This window comes from Peromyscus californicus, unplaced genomic scaffold (genome assembly GCF_007827085.1).
Source record: "Peromyscus californicus insignis strain IS unplaced genomic scaffold, ASM782708v3 Scaffold_6__1_contigs__length_162567912, whole genome shotgun sequence".
Taxonomy (NCBI): Eukaryota; Metazoa; Chordata; class Mammalia; order Rodentia; family Cricetidae; genus Peromyscus; species Peromyscus californicus.
In genome coordinates, this window is record NW_026294584.1 from 59,209,576 (window position 1) to 59,226,125 (window position 16,550).

Below are 16,550 nucleotides of genomic sequence, written 5' to 3' on the forward strand. Positions count from 1 at the left end.
TTAAAGAAGGTTTCAGTTTGTAGCCCTTGCTGGCCTGGAACTATGTAGACCAGACTGGCCTTATCTGCCTCTAGAGTACTAGAATTAAGGGCATTTACCACTATGTCCAACCTATTCTTTTTTCAACAATTATTTTGAAGGCTGGAGAGATGGCTCAGAAGATTAAGAGTATTTATTTTTGCAGAGGACCTGGGTTCGATTCTTAGCACCCACATGGCAGCTCACAACTGTCTGTAACTCCAGTTCCAGAGGAACTGGAACCTCTTCTGGCTTCCCTCAGCACCAGGAATGCACAGATAATACAGGTACATATGTTGCCTACACATATGTGCAGGTAACATACTCATACACATAAATTAAAAATCACACTGCCTCAAAACAATTGAGCTTTATTAGAATATACTGTAAAGCTTACTAGTGAAAATATTAGGGTTATAACATTTGAAATTTGGACAGCAGAACAGGAATGGTTTGTTAAACCTGTGGTTCCCACTCAGGCTCCGGGTCTTTATAGAGAATTCTCAGCATCAGCAGTATCTGTCAATGTTTAATTTACAATTCCATACGTTACTATTATTACCATCCTCATATCAGATGGAGATAAAACACTGAGAAGTTGTTCAAACCTACCCAGCTAACAATGGTTAAGACGAAATGTAAACTCCGCTAGTATCAGATTCTGGTTTTGCTCTTTTCCTCCCAAGTTTGGTTCTTGGATCTGGAAGGGGCCCCTGAATTAGTGATTATATCTCTGGGTAAATCCAAAGTCAAGTCAGTTCAGAAACCAACCTGTGAAATCCACTTACTCTGCACAGATGGCTAGTGCCTTACCCAAGTCTTAGAATAATAGTTCCTATGGCTGTTCAAGTGACTCAGTGCTCTTCCCTTTGAGTGGTAGTCGACATGCTTTGGGCAGGCTTCAGTGTTCCTCAGTACAATGCTGAAGGAACTGGCAAACTAAGAAATAATCCCTGTCTCCAAGGCACAGCTGAGGACACACAGGGGAAGCTGGCAATGAGGTACTTAAAAAACAGCTGCTTACACCTAAACTTGAGCTTTTCCAACGCTATTGCTGTTTCTAGTTTACAAAGCTCTATTTTAATCTCATTGGCTTTGGCCTGCTAAAGCCTTCTGAGACCATTCTGAACTTTGACTCTGGTGTCACTATCTTTCCAACTGGCTCATCCTGAAAGACGCCAGTTTTGCTGAGACAGAGAAGATGAAGGGTGTTTTGAGCAGGAGAGTTGCTATTATATCTTTTGGTCCTGTTTGGTAGGGTTATCTGCTCAGAAGAAACGCAATCTGCTCGCAAAGTGGACATAGGTGAGTGAACAAGTCCAGCCACCGAAGATGACCGTGCTGACAGCAGATAATGGAGACTTAAGGAATGGAGACCGTGAGAAGGGAGTGGGTTCAGTGGGACTAAGTACTTGTATTTAAGGCCAAACCGGCTGGAGGAAGCCCTCAAAGTTAATGCACACAATTCAGATCTTGAAGTGAGAAATCCCCAAAATAGGAGACCATACAGAATAAAGGGAATATGAAGAGGAGGTAAACTGTTATTTCTGAACATATGGGACTCCAGTTTAAAATGAAAGCCAAAATATACACGGGACAAACCTTCCAATTTTTTATCCCCACCCTTACAGAAAAAAAGTTACTAAATACGTTCTGTTGACTGAGTTATTGAGGTGTTGTCCAAGACAAACGAAAGGATAGTGTAATTTGGGGTACATATATAAAACAACACACAAATATCTAATAGATGTTGACAAAAAGCTACAGTTCAACAGAAGGGACTAGACACACCGGTGGGGCGTTCCTTTTGAAAGGAACTCCAGCTGTGGACATGGGACTGCCAGGTCGGCTGAGGATTTCTGCCCTGAAGGTCCATTAGAATCTGCAGTGTTCTAGTTTGCTGAAAACAGGAAGTTAACACCAAACACATCTTTTGCCCAGATGATGGGCTAACAAAAATCTTTCCTCACTCGTTCAGGGAACTAGATGGCAGATCTGAACTGGGATTTAAAAACAACCGCCTCTAAGTAGGTGTGGGGTAAATCTACTTTCTCAAGCCTCTCAGCTGTGGCTATGGGGGGTTTAACCAAACTTACAATTAAATATCACAAACACAAGACGACGGCGGCAGCTGATTTCCAATGGGTGAGATTATTCAGATGTAAAAACAATACTGTTTCATGCCATCCCAGGTTGGCATCGCGAACTCCAACTATACCCAACATTGAACCTTACGGAGATTAAGAGTGAAAAGGATCTAAAGAGGGAAGGAAGCCTACTTAAGTTTGGAGAAAGTACTCAAGAGGGAGACACACACATACACGTGGTATGTGGGCAAGCCGGCGCTTTCGGCAGGGGGATCCCCAAGGAAGGCCTGCAGGTAGGAAGGGGGTCGGAGAGGCACGCTTCCCTGGAGCCCGCGCTGATTTGGGGGCCGCCGGCCCATCTGCCTTTCTCCTCCGGCGGTCGGGGGTATCGCCCCTGGTTCCACTCCAGGGCCGGGGACACCCGGCTCCGGGGGGTGCTGCGGGCCATGTCAGCTCCGGGGCTATGCGCGCAGGAGCCGGGCAGGGGAGATCGAAGCCCCTCTCGCCCAGCTGCTTCCGGAAGTTTCTTCAGAGGCCAGAGCCCCCAACCTCAGCTCAGCCCCCACGAGAAGTCCGAAGTGGCGGGAAGCCGGGACTTGAGAGGCCGCCCCGACGCGAGGGCGGCGGGAAAACCTGGCGGAGGATCCGGCGCGTCCGGCGGTGCCCGGCTCGGCGTTCGGGAAGCAGGGGCCATGGTTTGCAGGTAGAAATGCCCGCGCCAAGCGGGGCCTCGCCACGGAGGGTCGGCCGGGGCCTGCGGGAGGGCGGTTTCGGTCCCCCTCCCGCGCCGCCGCCGCCGCCGGCCGGGCCATGGCGGCGACGGTTTCTCGGCTCCCCCGCCCCGGACGCCGATGGCGGTGCGTTCCGGCCCTCCCTCCCCCACAGCTTCGCCCCGCGGTCGCCAGAGCCGGTGAAGCCGGGAGGGCGGGGAGCGGCGGAGGGACGGCGAGAGGGCGGAGGTTGCGTGGTGCAGGCGGCAGCGGCGGCGGCGGCGGCGGCGGCGGCGGCGGCGGCGGCGGCGGCGGCGGCGGGAGGAGGAGGAGGAGGAGGAGGAGGAGGGCCGGCAGGCGGGCAGGGGAGGAGGAGGAGGAGCGGGCGCCGTGTCGCACGCAGCTCCAGGCGGGGCAGCCCGGGCGCTGAGGGACGCGGCCAGACCTCGGCGGGCCCCGCGAGCACTACACGCCGTCGCCCGAGCGTCGGGGGGCGCCCGGAGATGCGGGTGAGTAGCGGCTCGGGCCGCGGCGGCGGGAGGCAGCGCAGGCCCCGGCGGAGCCGCGGTGTCGCAGTGACTCGGGCCGCGGCGGCCGAGCCCGGGCTGCCGGCGAGGCCTGAGGCGCCGCGCCGCGGCCAGGCCGAATGGCGGCCGGGCCGGGGAAGTCGTGGGCGTAGGACGCCGAGGGCGGAGCGGAGCCGGCAGGCCCGGCCTGAGTCACCCGGCCGCCTGAGCTTGGCCTGGGCCGGGATTCGCGGGGCCAGGCCCCGGCTACGCACCGGGAAAAAGCCGGACTCACCGCGGCCTGTGGCGCCGGCCTCCGCACCTCGCGCCGCCCCTCCCTTCCCCTCGGCCCTGCGGGTTCCGCTCGGCCAGGGCGGCTCTGAGCCGAGGGACTCGTGCTCTCGGGGAACCCGGGGCTCGCATTGTTGCGACCGTGCGGGACATGGTTATTGGGTAACAGTGGTGCCGGGGCTCCGTTCTCTCCGGGAGTGTGGCCCGGGCGGGCGCGCAGAGATGCGCTGTGCTTTTCCAAACGCACGGAGCCCCGGGGCGTCCGCCAGCGCTCACGAGTCAGTCGGGCTGGGCCCAGCGCGGCGGCCTCGGCGCGCCCCCGGGCCCGGCGGGAGCGCGCGCTCTGACCCCCAAAGGTAACCGGGCGCCGGGCCAGGCGGACCGAGTCGGTGGCCCGGGGCTCGCGCCCCTTTTAGTCTTAAATCCCGCGTGGCCCTGAAAGCCCCCTCTTCCTGTCACCTGTGCACTGTGACACACTGGAGCTCATCAAGAAAGCAAGGAACGCACGCACGCACGCACGCGCGCACACTCATTCCTTGAGCCTGATCTCCAAAGTTAAGGGAGCCAGGTCTGCCAAAAAGAAGATTCCCCTCTCCGACGAGGTCACTGTTGGTGCTTGTAGTTAGTTCGCAGTCGTTGGGGGTTTGTGGTAAGGTCACACGGACTGAAATACAGTCAAGTTGTTCCAAGTGTTTTTTGTTGCTCTCTGTGTACTTGCTCTTTGCTGGAGTAGCATTAAAACAGCCAAAAGCTGGAGTGTGGACCACTGATTTAGAAAGGCACTTACTGGGGTGACAGAAGAGGAACTAAGTTCCCTTTTACTTTAAGTTTCTAGGACCTGAACCTGACACACTGAAGAAGCCACTGTAGTTTAAGATAATAAGGATATGAGGTTTTTCTTTGTTTGACAAGGTTTCAGGATGTTAGATTTTATTTTTACTTAACGCGTGTATTTGTTGCTTCCCATAGTAAGCTGAAACAGTTATATCTCATTTTAAATTCTGAGTATGCGAGACTGACTTGTTTTATCTTCTATTATGCCCATTTTTGGACGTTATGGGGGAGCGCTTACTAAGCCTGGGAGGAAAGGCTGAAGTGCTTTTTATAAATGTTAGCCTTCTCCTTTTCCTCCCCCCACCCCCGCCATTGGCATCATATTTAAAAAACTAAAAAGCCAACCAACTTTAGATATGTATCATTAGTTTGTAAAATATATCTTTTCTGAGCCTTATGGTCAGGCCCTGGTAGGTGTGGCCCGAATTCCTAATATGCCACTTAACCTCTGAGGGCTGAGCTGATTTGGCCAGGTGTTTTTAGACACTACATAGACTCTGTTGTTCTAGGAACTCCACCTTCTGCTCTAATTAATTCTGTCAGTGCAGGCTTAGTTCCCATACATTTTGACTATGAAATCATAGAAGACAGAATAAGTCCTTACTTTGTACCCCTCAAATAACATAGAACATGATCTTGGTGGTTCCTTGAATGAATTTTTTGGACTAACTAAATTAACCCTAGGGTTTTACTACTCTCCCTAATTTTGGCTGCAGAAAACAGTCATGGCTGCTGTTGAACTGGTTAAGAGTGCAAACTTTATTACTATGTTGCATGCTTCTCTAGAGTGAAATTTGTCGTCTTAATCTTGTGTCTCCCCATAACTAGTTACTATGTTCTAGGGGGAAAAACGTTGAGGGTTTCTTTAGTTGTGGAAATCCAAACAGTATGAAATAAGTAATTCTAGTTTAAGGGGTCAGTATTTAGACTTTCTGTGTTATTTATTTATTTAAGCAAAATTCTTTTACCCCTTTGCCTTTGAAGTAAAGCAGGTTAGTATTTAAGACTGTTTCCTGCTGGGACCATAGGCCAGCCCAGCTGTACCAGAAGTGTCTGTGGGGAAGTAAGCGTGTGGAGAATGAAGTTCAAGTGAGCGCACTTGAAGTCCAGCAGCAGTTGCTTGGCAGCCTTCAGATTTAATTTGGTAGGGCCCCAAAAGTTATGAATTCCTTACAGTTTGAGCCCTCCGTAAGTCCCAAAGCATATTCTTTCTACCCTTAGCAATGAAATCATAGGATAGTCTTTGAGGATCAGTGGCTTTATTTTGAAATTATCTTTTAGATATGCCTGGAGAAAAAGCTGTTGACCATCTATTTTAAGGGACAGCTCCAAATTCATTTTTTTATATGTTTAAGCACGCACACTTGCATGTGCGTGCACCACAGCACACATGTGGAAACCAGAAGGCAAACTTCAGTAGTCTAGTCTTTATTTTGTGGGTCCCAGGGACCAAACTCAATAATGTAGTCTTGGCAGCAAGATCCTAAGGTGGTGGTTTTTTTGGGTTTTGTTTTGTTTTGTTTTGAGACAGGGTTTCTCTGTGTAGCTTTGGAACCTGTCCTGGAACTTGCTCTGTAGACCAGGCTGGCTGGCCTTGAACTCAGAGAGATCCGCCTGCCTCTGCCTCCAAGTGCTGAGATTAAAGGCGTGCGCCACCACCACCCGGCCCTAAGGTGGTTGTTAAGTGATATCGTCTATGTTTTCTTTAAGCCCTTAAAGTATATGGATTCCTTGGGAATATCTTAACTTTTGAACACAAGCAATGGACACTGGAGAAGTACCTTATAGAACATAACATACCATTCATGTTTCACCACCAGAGTTACAAAAAGCCCAAGTTTGATAGTTTTTAATGTTTCCCTTGGGAAGCCTGGACAGAGATATTTTGCTCTCCGGCTTCTCCTCATGACTCAGCTTGATTGCACTTGTGTTGTGTTCTGGGTGAACTTCATGTCTGTCTTTCCTTCTTACCACTTGTCAGCTCATGCATCTCCATCTCAGGAAAGCTGGCCCTGCCATCCTGTCTAGGAGCTTTCCCTGGGTCCTCATGGTATCCTGTCTATGGTACCACCTCAGTGCTTAAACTTCTGATGACACTTGGTGGTTTCTTCCACTAAACTGACCTTTACCCAGGGACAGGGTGGAACAAATCTGACCCTAGCACCTAGCACAATGCTCAGGTCAACATTCATGTACAGCCTTCCATTTCAAATCTTTGCAGAGCCCTGCGAAGTGTAAGTACTGATGTTTAGCCCTCCTTGTAGAAAATAGAAGGGTCCTGGACTTCGTGTAGTTTCCATCAAGGCTAAGAAGGTGTAAAGCCCCAGGTGGGAGGTGAGAGCAAGATGGTGATCCCAGAGCTAAACTTTTAACCAAAGGCTCACCCTGAAAGTCTGTTTTCTATGAAAGTAGAGGAAGATTAGGAGAGATAAAGTGATAGCGCCTTTAAGGATTGCTGTCTGATCATTACAGAATTACAGAATGCATCATACACAACTGGTTGGCTCCCAAGAATGAGTTTATTCTTCCTGATCCTTCAGAAAACACTGGAGAGTACTTAGGCACTGATGGTTGTAGACAGGAATAGTTGTGGAACTTAGGGACTATTGTTAAATTGGGTGTAATGTCATGACTCATTAGCCTTGCAGAAATTCTTAAAACCAGTTAATAAGCTAATTTTTTAGAGGCCTGTGTCAGAAAATACTTTAGAAAACAGGCTGCCAATTTGAGTCTGTATAAAGTGTGCACTGGTATAAGTAATTAAAGTTGTAAAATGGTAGTGATTTTAGGTGGACTTGTGTGCTTTTGAAATATTTTTTAGAAAAATAATAACCAAAAAATAACAATTTCAAGTCTCAGGGTGGAGAAACTTAAGCATAATTAAAAAATACAGACTTTAAAGAAGATTCTCCAATTACTTCAAAATTATAAAACTTCCTCAAAAATCTTATAGACAGAATTAAAGGCAAATGACAAACTAAGAAAGTGTTTTTGCAAACAGATATATTTTTTAGACTATCAAAGAGGGCTTATAAACTAACAGAAGAGAAAAATTTCTTCACATGGAAAAAATCAAAATGGGCAAATAGAGTAGGAGACATGGGAAAACCTCAGCGTCACCAGCAGTCTTCTTCCTAGAAGGGGAAATCTGTGATGTTTTTAACAAGCCGCTTCTGTTGAGAAGATAGAGAAGTATGCCTACAAAGAATATAAGTGAATATAATTTTAAAAGGTTTTTTTCATGTATGGGTGTTTACATACATATATGTGTATGTACTATATGTGTGCCTAGTGCCCAGAGAGGCTAGAAGAGAAAATTAGATCTCCTGGAACTGGAGTTACAAGCCACCATGTTGGTGTTCAGACCTGAACCTGAGTCCTCAGGAATTGCTCTTAACTGCTGAGCCATCTCTTCAGCCCCAACTAAATATAATTTTTCAAGAGCAAACTGTGTAACAAAAAATTTGAAAATTACGTACAATTTGAAATAGGTATCCTGATTTTAAGTTTTTTGTTGACAATATAAAAAGTGATAATAAATTAATGACCTCCCCCATGTGATTTAATGCCTTCTCCCCCTGAGAAAGGGTTTCTCCATGTAGCTTTTGGCTGTATTGGAACTCACCCTGTAGACCAGACTGGCCTTGAACTCACAGAGATCTGTTTGTCTGCCTCTGCTTCCCAGGTGCTTGGATTAAAAGAGTGTACCACCACCGCCTGATTTACTGCCTTCTTATTGGACACTCATTTTCAGTTTGGGATTATTGTTTAGATAGGTCTTTGCATTTCTGTAATACTGTATTGAGTATTAAAGTGCAAAAATACTAACAGTATGTATACCGAATTTGGTGTGTGAGTGTGTTCATTTTTGGAAGATAACTACATGCTAGTGATTATCTTTAAGAAGTGGTTCATTTTAGTTTTATATTTTTTGCCAATTTTTTATAGTGCACATGTATATATAAATAGACAACTGAAAATACAATATAGTGAATTGGTTCTTTGGGAGCTTTGGGGGAAAGTGCTGGGGATGGAACCCAGGGGAGTCTCAAACTCTTTGTATGCTAGGCAAGCCCTCCCCACTGAGCTCCATTCCCAGCACAATGAGATAATTTTCAAAAGCATTAAATCCTAAGAAAATAGTGATAGAAGAACCACTGCTTCTTCAGTACAGAAATGGCTTGGTATTTGATTGACCTGCCCCTCCTTTTCATGTGTTAATGAGTAGGGTTAAATGTCTGACTTGGTAGCCTGATTCTTTGGTCAGGTTCTCTGTCTTCTGTTTTCATTCATTCCCCTGTCTCATCCCTCACATACTTCAGATCCCTTCCATTAACTATCTTAACCTCATGAAGCTCACTTTTTTTTTTGATATTTTATTATTTAAAATAACCTTCATAGTGGAGATTTCCTTTCTTTTCCTTTAAAAAAAAATGTGTGTGTGTGTGTGTGTGTGTGTGTGTGTACACAAGTATGTACACAGGCATGCTACCGCACAATTGTGGAAGTCAGAGGACAAACTTGTAACACTCAGTTTTCTTCTTCTACCATGTGGGTTCTCGCGATAAAACTCAGGTCACCAGGCCTGGGGACAGGTGCCTTTCCCTGCTGAGCCATCTGGGCAGCTACCTGAGTTTTCCTTTCCTTGGTGATAACTGAACATCCCATTCTTTTTTCTTAGTTCATAACTCCTAATAATAGGAGATACATTTTAAGTTGAAGCTATAATGCCTTCTTGTATAGTAATAAAACTTACTGAAAACTAGGAAAAATTAATTACTTGAAACAGTTTATGCTTTGGAAAACTCAAAGTTCTGGTTTTAATGAGTTATCTAGGTAAGATAACTTTAAATTAGAAATACAGTGGGAATTGGAGAAGATGGGTACACAGAAATGTGCATAAAATGCACAGCAACTGTCACCAGATGTCAAGGGGGAAATGCCTTTACTACATAGAATACACTAATTATATACACACTAAAATAGTTCTCTGTGCCTGGTAGACATCTTAAACTCCCGCCTCGGAGAAAAGGTGAGAGAGCTTAGACCTTTCTTCCTGGGTGTTGGGAAGAGGCCTGCTCTGGTCAGCCTAGAAGGAATGGTTTGGAATCCTGCATGGAGCAGACTCCTAAGTCCTGAATGGAATCCTAGGAATGGGCGCAGATGCCAGGCTTACCTTTGGGAAGTGTAACGCTGGTTTAGGAGAGAGACCGAAGAGAGTACAGGGTAATGACTTGCCCATCTTCAAGATTAAAAGTCTTTAAATGCCTTACTTACAGGTTAATGTTACAGAAACACTGGTATTCAGCACTAAGTTTGTGCCAAAGACTTGCTGAATATGTGCTTTTTGATTTACTGGCTGCTGTTTCTCAGCTTTCTCCTTCTTGCATTGTCTTACATTGGAAGAAGTCCATCTTTGCTGTCCTGGTTGAAACTGGACTTTGACACATGTCATAGAAATGGATAATGCTAGTTGTCGGATAGTCTACTGAAATTCAACTTGAGTGCTTCTTATTTGGTACAGTGATGAAAGATCACCTCAGAAAATTATGTAGAGAGAGGTAGGTCGCTACTACTAGGGGACTCAAAAGATACAGAAAGAAGAGAAAGTATAGGGATGTTGAAGACTCATATAGCTCATGGAGCAATTTTGCCTGTTTGTTAGTTCTTCAGTGGTAGCTTGGTACATGTTTTGGGTATAATTGACTTTGCTATTTGCACTCTTTGAGAAGGATTAGGAGGTATGGCTTTGTTGGAGTAGGTGTGGCCTTGGAGGAAGTGTGTTGCTACTGGGGGTTGGACTTTGAACTTTTAAAAGCCCACACCAGGACCAGGCATGCATGCTTGCTCCGTCTCTCCCTCTCCCTCTCTCCCTCTCCTCCCTTTCCCTCTCCCTCCCCCTCCTTCCCTCCCTCTCTCCCCCTCTCTCTGTCTCTGCCTCTCCCTCCCTCCCCCACCCCTCTGCTTGTGGATCAGGATGGAACTCTCAGTTACTTCTCCAGCATCACTCTTGCCTGCCACCATGCTCCCTGCCGTAATGATAAATGGACTAAGCCTCTGAAACTGTAAGCAAGCCCCCAATTAAATGATCTCTTGTATAAGAGTTGCCTTGGTCATGGTGTCTCTTCACAGCAATACAGCAGTGACTAAGACAATATATGTGTACTATGTATATGCCTGGTGTTAGAGGAGGCCAGCAGAAGGTGTTTCCCTGGAACTGGAGTTAACATCTATCTGTGATGTGAACTCCATGTGGGTGCTGGGGACCAAGCTTGAGTCCTGTGGAAGATCAGCAAGTGCTCTTAACTGCTGAGCCGTCTCTCTAGCCCCCTTTGTTTTGTTTTTAATGTATTAGATCACTTTGGATTAGATTCCAAAGTGGTTTTTTTTTTTTTTTTTTTTTTTTTGGTTTTTCGAGACAGGGTTTCTCTGTGTAGCTTTGCGCCTTTTCCTGGAACTCACTTGGTAGCCCAGGCTGGCCTCGAACTCACAGAGATCCGCCTGGCTCTGCCTCCCGAGTGCTGGGATTAAAGGCGTGTGCCACCACCGCCCGGCTCAAAGTTTTGATTTGTTTGTTTTGATTTTATAATGAATAGACTCATTCTACCTGTTAACTGCTTTTTCAGAATTTAAAAAAAAAAAAAAAAAAAAATCTTGCCGGGCGGTGGTGGCGCACGCCTTTAATCCCAGCACTCGGGAGGCAGAGCCAGGCGGATCTCTGTGAGTTCGAGGCCAGCCTGGTCTCCAAAGCGAGTTCCAGGAAAGGCGCAAAGCTACACAGAGAAACCCTGTCTTGAAAAAAACCAAAAAAAAAAAAAAAAAAAAATCTTGTGTGTGTATGTGTCTGCATGCACAAGGGCATAGCGTACACGAAAAGGTTAGAGGACAACTTTGAGGAGTTGGTTTTCTCTTTCCACCATGTGGACTTGAAGATCTAAATCAGATCATTAGGCAAGTACCTTCATCTGATGAGACATCTCACCAGTCCCTCATAATAAAATTTTAGTGCTGCTAAAACTATGGGAGGAAATCTGGATTTTGTAATTTCAATGTTCTTTATTTTTTGCTTAAGTATATTTTCACCTGGAAACATGAATAATGGTTTTCAAAATAAGCTACTTGAAGATAAGCTTGAAAGCCTTTCTTGAGCAATACCAACAAGTGAAGCAAGTTCTGTGACAGCAAAATTACTGACTCCATGGTAGTTTTGTTATTAAGTGTACTGGGGCCTTGGGTATGGTGAGCAAATGACTACTGAGCTATAATTTATCTTCAGCCCTTTTGAATTTTTTTCCCCCATTTTGACAAGGTTTCTAGAAGTTGTCTGGGTTGACCTTGAACTCTCTCTGCAGCTTAGGTTGGCCTTGGATTTGGTAGTAGCTGGGATTGTAGGTCTGTGTCATTAGTTCCAGTCATCAGTGTTGTTTTATTTTTGAGGCTCCCTACACTAAACAAGTGCAGCAGTAAGGACAATGTGTGACTCTGTGCAACACCAGTTACAACTGGTGTAAGGATAGACGTCATGAACACCTCCATGTGGAAGGTGTGCTTTATGCTTATTTAAAATACAGACAGCACAGTTCTTTAGTTTGGTTTTTGGTACTGGAGAGTGAATCTAGGGCCGGACTCAATTATTGCAGAAGCCCCTCAACACTCCTTGCAACTTCTGGAGAGCCTGAGGTGGGAGGGTCATTGGAGCCCAGGAGGGTAGGTCAGCCTGGGTCTAGTTATAAAGACAAAACCCTAGTTAACACTCATGTATTTTGACAGATAAAAGCAAGTAATGCAAGCTGTGAAGAAGATTTTGTAATTGAAAAGAAAGCCACACATCTTGATTGCGAGCAGGCAGTTCAAGAAAAATCTCCCGCATATACAAAATGTTGGAGGCTTATCTATTTGGAAGGCATCTTCTAAGGGGAAGTTGGTATTGCAGAATGTGAGAGATTGTCTCAAAGACAAACAAAACCTAAAGCAGGTGGATGCCATCTGGGGGTTTAAGGTTGCCCTCTAGCATGCACACACACATACACATACACACAGATGGGATGTCTTTTTGTAAATGTAGCACAATCACATACCTAGAACAGGGGTGACAGCAGGAGGTGACATCGAACTTACTCTGAACTCTTGGGTGTTTCCAGGATTACTATCCATGTCTGAGAATCTCATGAGAATGGGGAGTGCACTTAACCCCTCATTTCTTTGTTTGGGATCAGTACAGTAGTAAATTGTCTTCAAATCACACAATGTAAAACTCCCAAGTTGGGTCTGGTGTGAAGATCTAATACTCGGCCTACTTAGCAGGCCAATGCAGGAAGATCAGCCCAGCAATCTAGTGACCTGCCCCAAAGTGAAAAGCATTAAGGATATAGCCATGTGATAGAGTGCTTGTCTAGTGTTCATGCCCACCTCCTCACCCTCCCAACACAAATAAACAAGCACTGAAATAAAAGAAGTATTCTCTTCAGCTAATTTGTAGTGGAATAGGAGGAAGTATGCTTGAATGTTGGCTTAACTAAGGAGAGCCTGGATGAGTTTTCAACTCAGGGTTAGATGACTTATTTTAGCAGAATACCAGGAGAGGGAGGCTGTTGTTGTTTTGTCTTTAATTGAAAACCCTGATGAGGTGATGAATAGCTGCATGTTCTCATGATGTATCTCTTTCAGATTCTTCTTGTTGAGCAGGTAGTTTTTAAGGCCTTAGTACTCACTGGCCACATGACCAAGTGGTCACTGTGCGCATGAACAGTTGAAATTGACTGAGTAGGACTGTGGAGACTATGAGTTGAAGTAGAATTCATTGCCTCAGTCATGACATACTAATCTTAGCCAAAGCAGTTCTCATGCACAAGCCTCGGAAAGGGAAAGGAACAAGGGACCGTGATCATACACCTGCTGGGAACATTTTGGTATGAATTTGGGGGCACTACTGGCTTGATGTCATCATATTAGAGGTATTGTGAAATTGATGGGCAGCATTTATTTACTTCATTTGGACTGGAAAACTAGTACTGTCCCCCTACAGACAATGAAAGAGGCTCAGCAGTGAAGAGATCTGTTAGTGAGCTGTGGGGTGAGGATTTCAAGTACCATAAACACTTCTGTGTTTGCCTCAAAATACTCTTGTAGTATTTCTATAGTTCAGCAGGCATCTAAAATGCTTAAAATCAGAAACTTTTTGAGGACTAGTTCAATGTGCCAAATTCCACACTGAATTTCGTGTGACTTGTCACTGTCAAAACACTGGCACACTGATAATGCTATATGAAATTACCTTCATTTTAGCCTATGTTTTGTAAAGTGTGTGCAGAACTTAGATAAGTTGGTGTTAGATTTGAATCCCACATCCAAGATATCTTATATGTGCCTATGACATTGCAAAGTCTGAGAGAAAAAAAAAACACTTCTGGTTCTGAGCATTTGGATAAGGAATCCTCAACCTGTAATCCATACCTTGTTAGGTCCTATAAGGTCTGTTTATTTCCTATGTTATTCTTTAAAAAATAGTCCCAGTTGCTATTTACTAAATCGATTTCCTGACCTATATAGTAATAATGGATTATAGCTCTCAATTTGAATGTGTATGCGATAGGTGGATGGTCATAATAAAATATAATTCCATTTCTTATATTAAAGGAAAATGCTTAGCAATAAAATACATAACATTACTGGTCTATATCATTGGAGTGTAGATGTAATTCTAAACGGTCTTATTAAATAAGAAACAGAGCCAAATGCAGAGTTAAAAGCCCAGAGATCAGAGAGCAGTAGCCAAGAGCTAAGACCATCTTCTTACCACTGCTGTCCTTCCCCTGAGAAAGAGACCTACTTCCTGTGTGTCTGTATTTTTATTGCCTTTCTGTTCTGCCTTCTCATTGGCTCTAAACCCAACCACATGGCTTCTTCGTCACTGCCTGTCTATACAGACCTCCAGGTTCTATGGTTGGTACATGGATTAAAGGTGTGTGTCACCATGCTGGCTGTGTCCTTGAACACACAGTCTCTGCCTGCCATGTGATCAGATTAAGGGCGTGTGCTACCACTGCCAGACTTCTGCTTAATGGCTATAACCTCTGATCCCCAGGTAACTTTATTTATTAACATACAAATAAAATCACATTTCAGCACAAATAAAATATCACCATATTTCTCCCTTCTATTCTAATAAAAGGAAAAAGTTATAACTAATATAGGAAAAACTATATACAATAAGTACAATAACTATATATAATATATACAAGCAATAAATACCTAAACAATGTCTAGTTCATTTGCATTTGACAAATTCAGAGAAAATAATTCCATTATTTATCCTATTTTGGTAAGTCCAAAATGTACCTGATTCATTTTTATCCTAATTTATATATTACTAACAGAACTATCTTATAATGTCTTTCAAATTTATACACTTACACCTCTTTAGTGAGTTTCTTTTCTGAAATTCTTAACAAGGAAAACTATAACTATCTAATCTTTAATTATAACTATCTAATCTTCAACTCCCTCAGAGACCTAAGAAGGAAATAATACTACCTAAAAAAATAAAAACAGGAAGTGCACGCAAGCGGCTTCCAAAAAAGGTGTGAGTTGACAAAAACAGCCAGCTGCCTGGACAGTCACCCAAGGTTTCTCCACAGCGTTGGGGCATCTTTAGCCTATAGGCTTAGCGTATCTGACAGACTCAGTTGTTAAGTAGAATGTACACAAGGCCAACAGTTCGACCTCACATTTGATGAGTGTAGTCCATGTACCAGAAACACCTGAATTCCACTAGTTATCCTGTCATGATTCAGGATTTTAAATTCTGGAAATTGTTGATGTTTTTTGAATTCAGCTGTCCATTCTTGGGTTGTGTGTGTAGCTTCATCTCAGCATCCCGTTCTTCTCCGCATCCCTCTATTAAATGCCAGTCTACTGTTGAGAGGTTAGACTCTGTCACCTTAGTTACTCTTTTAAGAATAACTGTTTCAGCTGCTGTTCCACTGCACATCAGAAGCCATCGGTCTACTGCCAATTCAGCTGCCTTTGAAGAAAGAGGCACTGTACCTTTTCCGGATTGTAAAGGGATGGTGCCATATTGTCCTGACCTCAGAAGATGCCTTTTGTTAAAGCCACAACCACACTTGTATTGGCAAGAATCAGTAGTCCTTTGTTTCATGTCCTGTCTGTCCATTTTGTCCTGTTTGTCAGTAGTCGATTCGAGGATACTTTGTTGTCCAGTGGAGAACTTTTGCCACAATGAAAGTTAACTCCATATGCAGTTTCTTCACTGCCCATATTTTCTCTGAAGTAGATTGCTACTGCCAGGAGCCAACATGTCTCATAGTCAAAAAAAAATTTCTAAGTTATTAAAACATATTAAATGCCATATTCTGTAGATCTCTGAAGGGTTTGAAGATACTAAAATATATCTGCTTGATCTTGAAAACATACCTAATATGACTACAAGTTCGATTGTAATGTCTAACTACTAACTTTTGTTTCTTTATATCCTAATACTTGGTAATAATAACATTCAAGGATCAGCAAATTTGACTACATTGTTAAATGAATGGTATAAGTACAATATTTTGAACAAGATTAGAAATATACGTATGGCATTTTCTAACAATATCAATCCAAATATATATAATTTGTATACAATATACAAAAATCCAATCCAATGTAAAGTATTTAAAACTAGTAATTGTCTTTTAAAAGTAGATTTAATAATCTTTTTTATCTATATTGTATCTATATCTTCTCTTTATTTTTCCAAGTAGATTCAATAATCTACCCTCTATTCTATCATTTCTATATATCCTGTTTTTTGGCTTTTTTTAAAAACAAGAACCTTAAATCTAATCTCCTTTGCTTAGCCCTTTTCCTAACCCTTAACAACAACTTGTAACCAACTCTCCTAAACAATGAAAATTATCCCAGACCCAAAATCCATTAAAAGACCAAAAAAACCACCCACCCCACACCACCTCTTTGGGAATGTGGGTGTTGCATTCTTAAAATTGCTTCCTGCTGGATATGGGTGAAGGTATTTTTATTCTGAAAAGAAAAATTATGGGTTAATTATCAAATTCTAGGAAAGGTAGCTATATCCTTTGTTGTCC

At 43.9% G+C, this 16,550-nt stretch overlaps 1 protein-coding gene across 2 annotated transcripts in view; it reads left to right on the plus strand.

Annotated features, from left to right (window-relative positions):
• Positions 1 to 421: 421 nt before the first annotated feature.
• The window catches only part of Cul1 (cullin 1), an 86,176-nt gene continuing 70,047 nt past the window's right edge, over positions 422 to 16,550 (plus strand). Inside the window, exon 1 of one of the 2 annotated variants that reach the window (XM_052718966.1) lies at positions 422 to 2,808. The gene's annotated coding sequence lies outside the window, so the exon portion shown is untranslated. Of the gene's footprint in view, positions 2,809 to 3,171; positions 3,325 to 16,550 lie in introns of those variants that run through there. The other variant, XM_052718964.1, reaches the window with a different exon arrangement.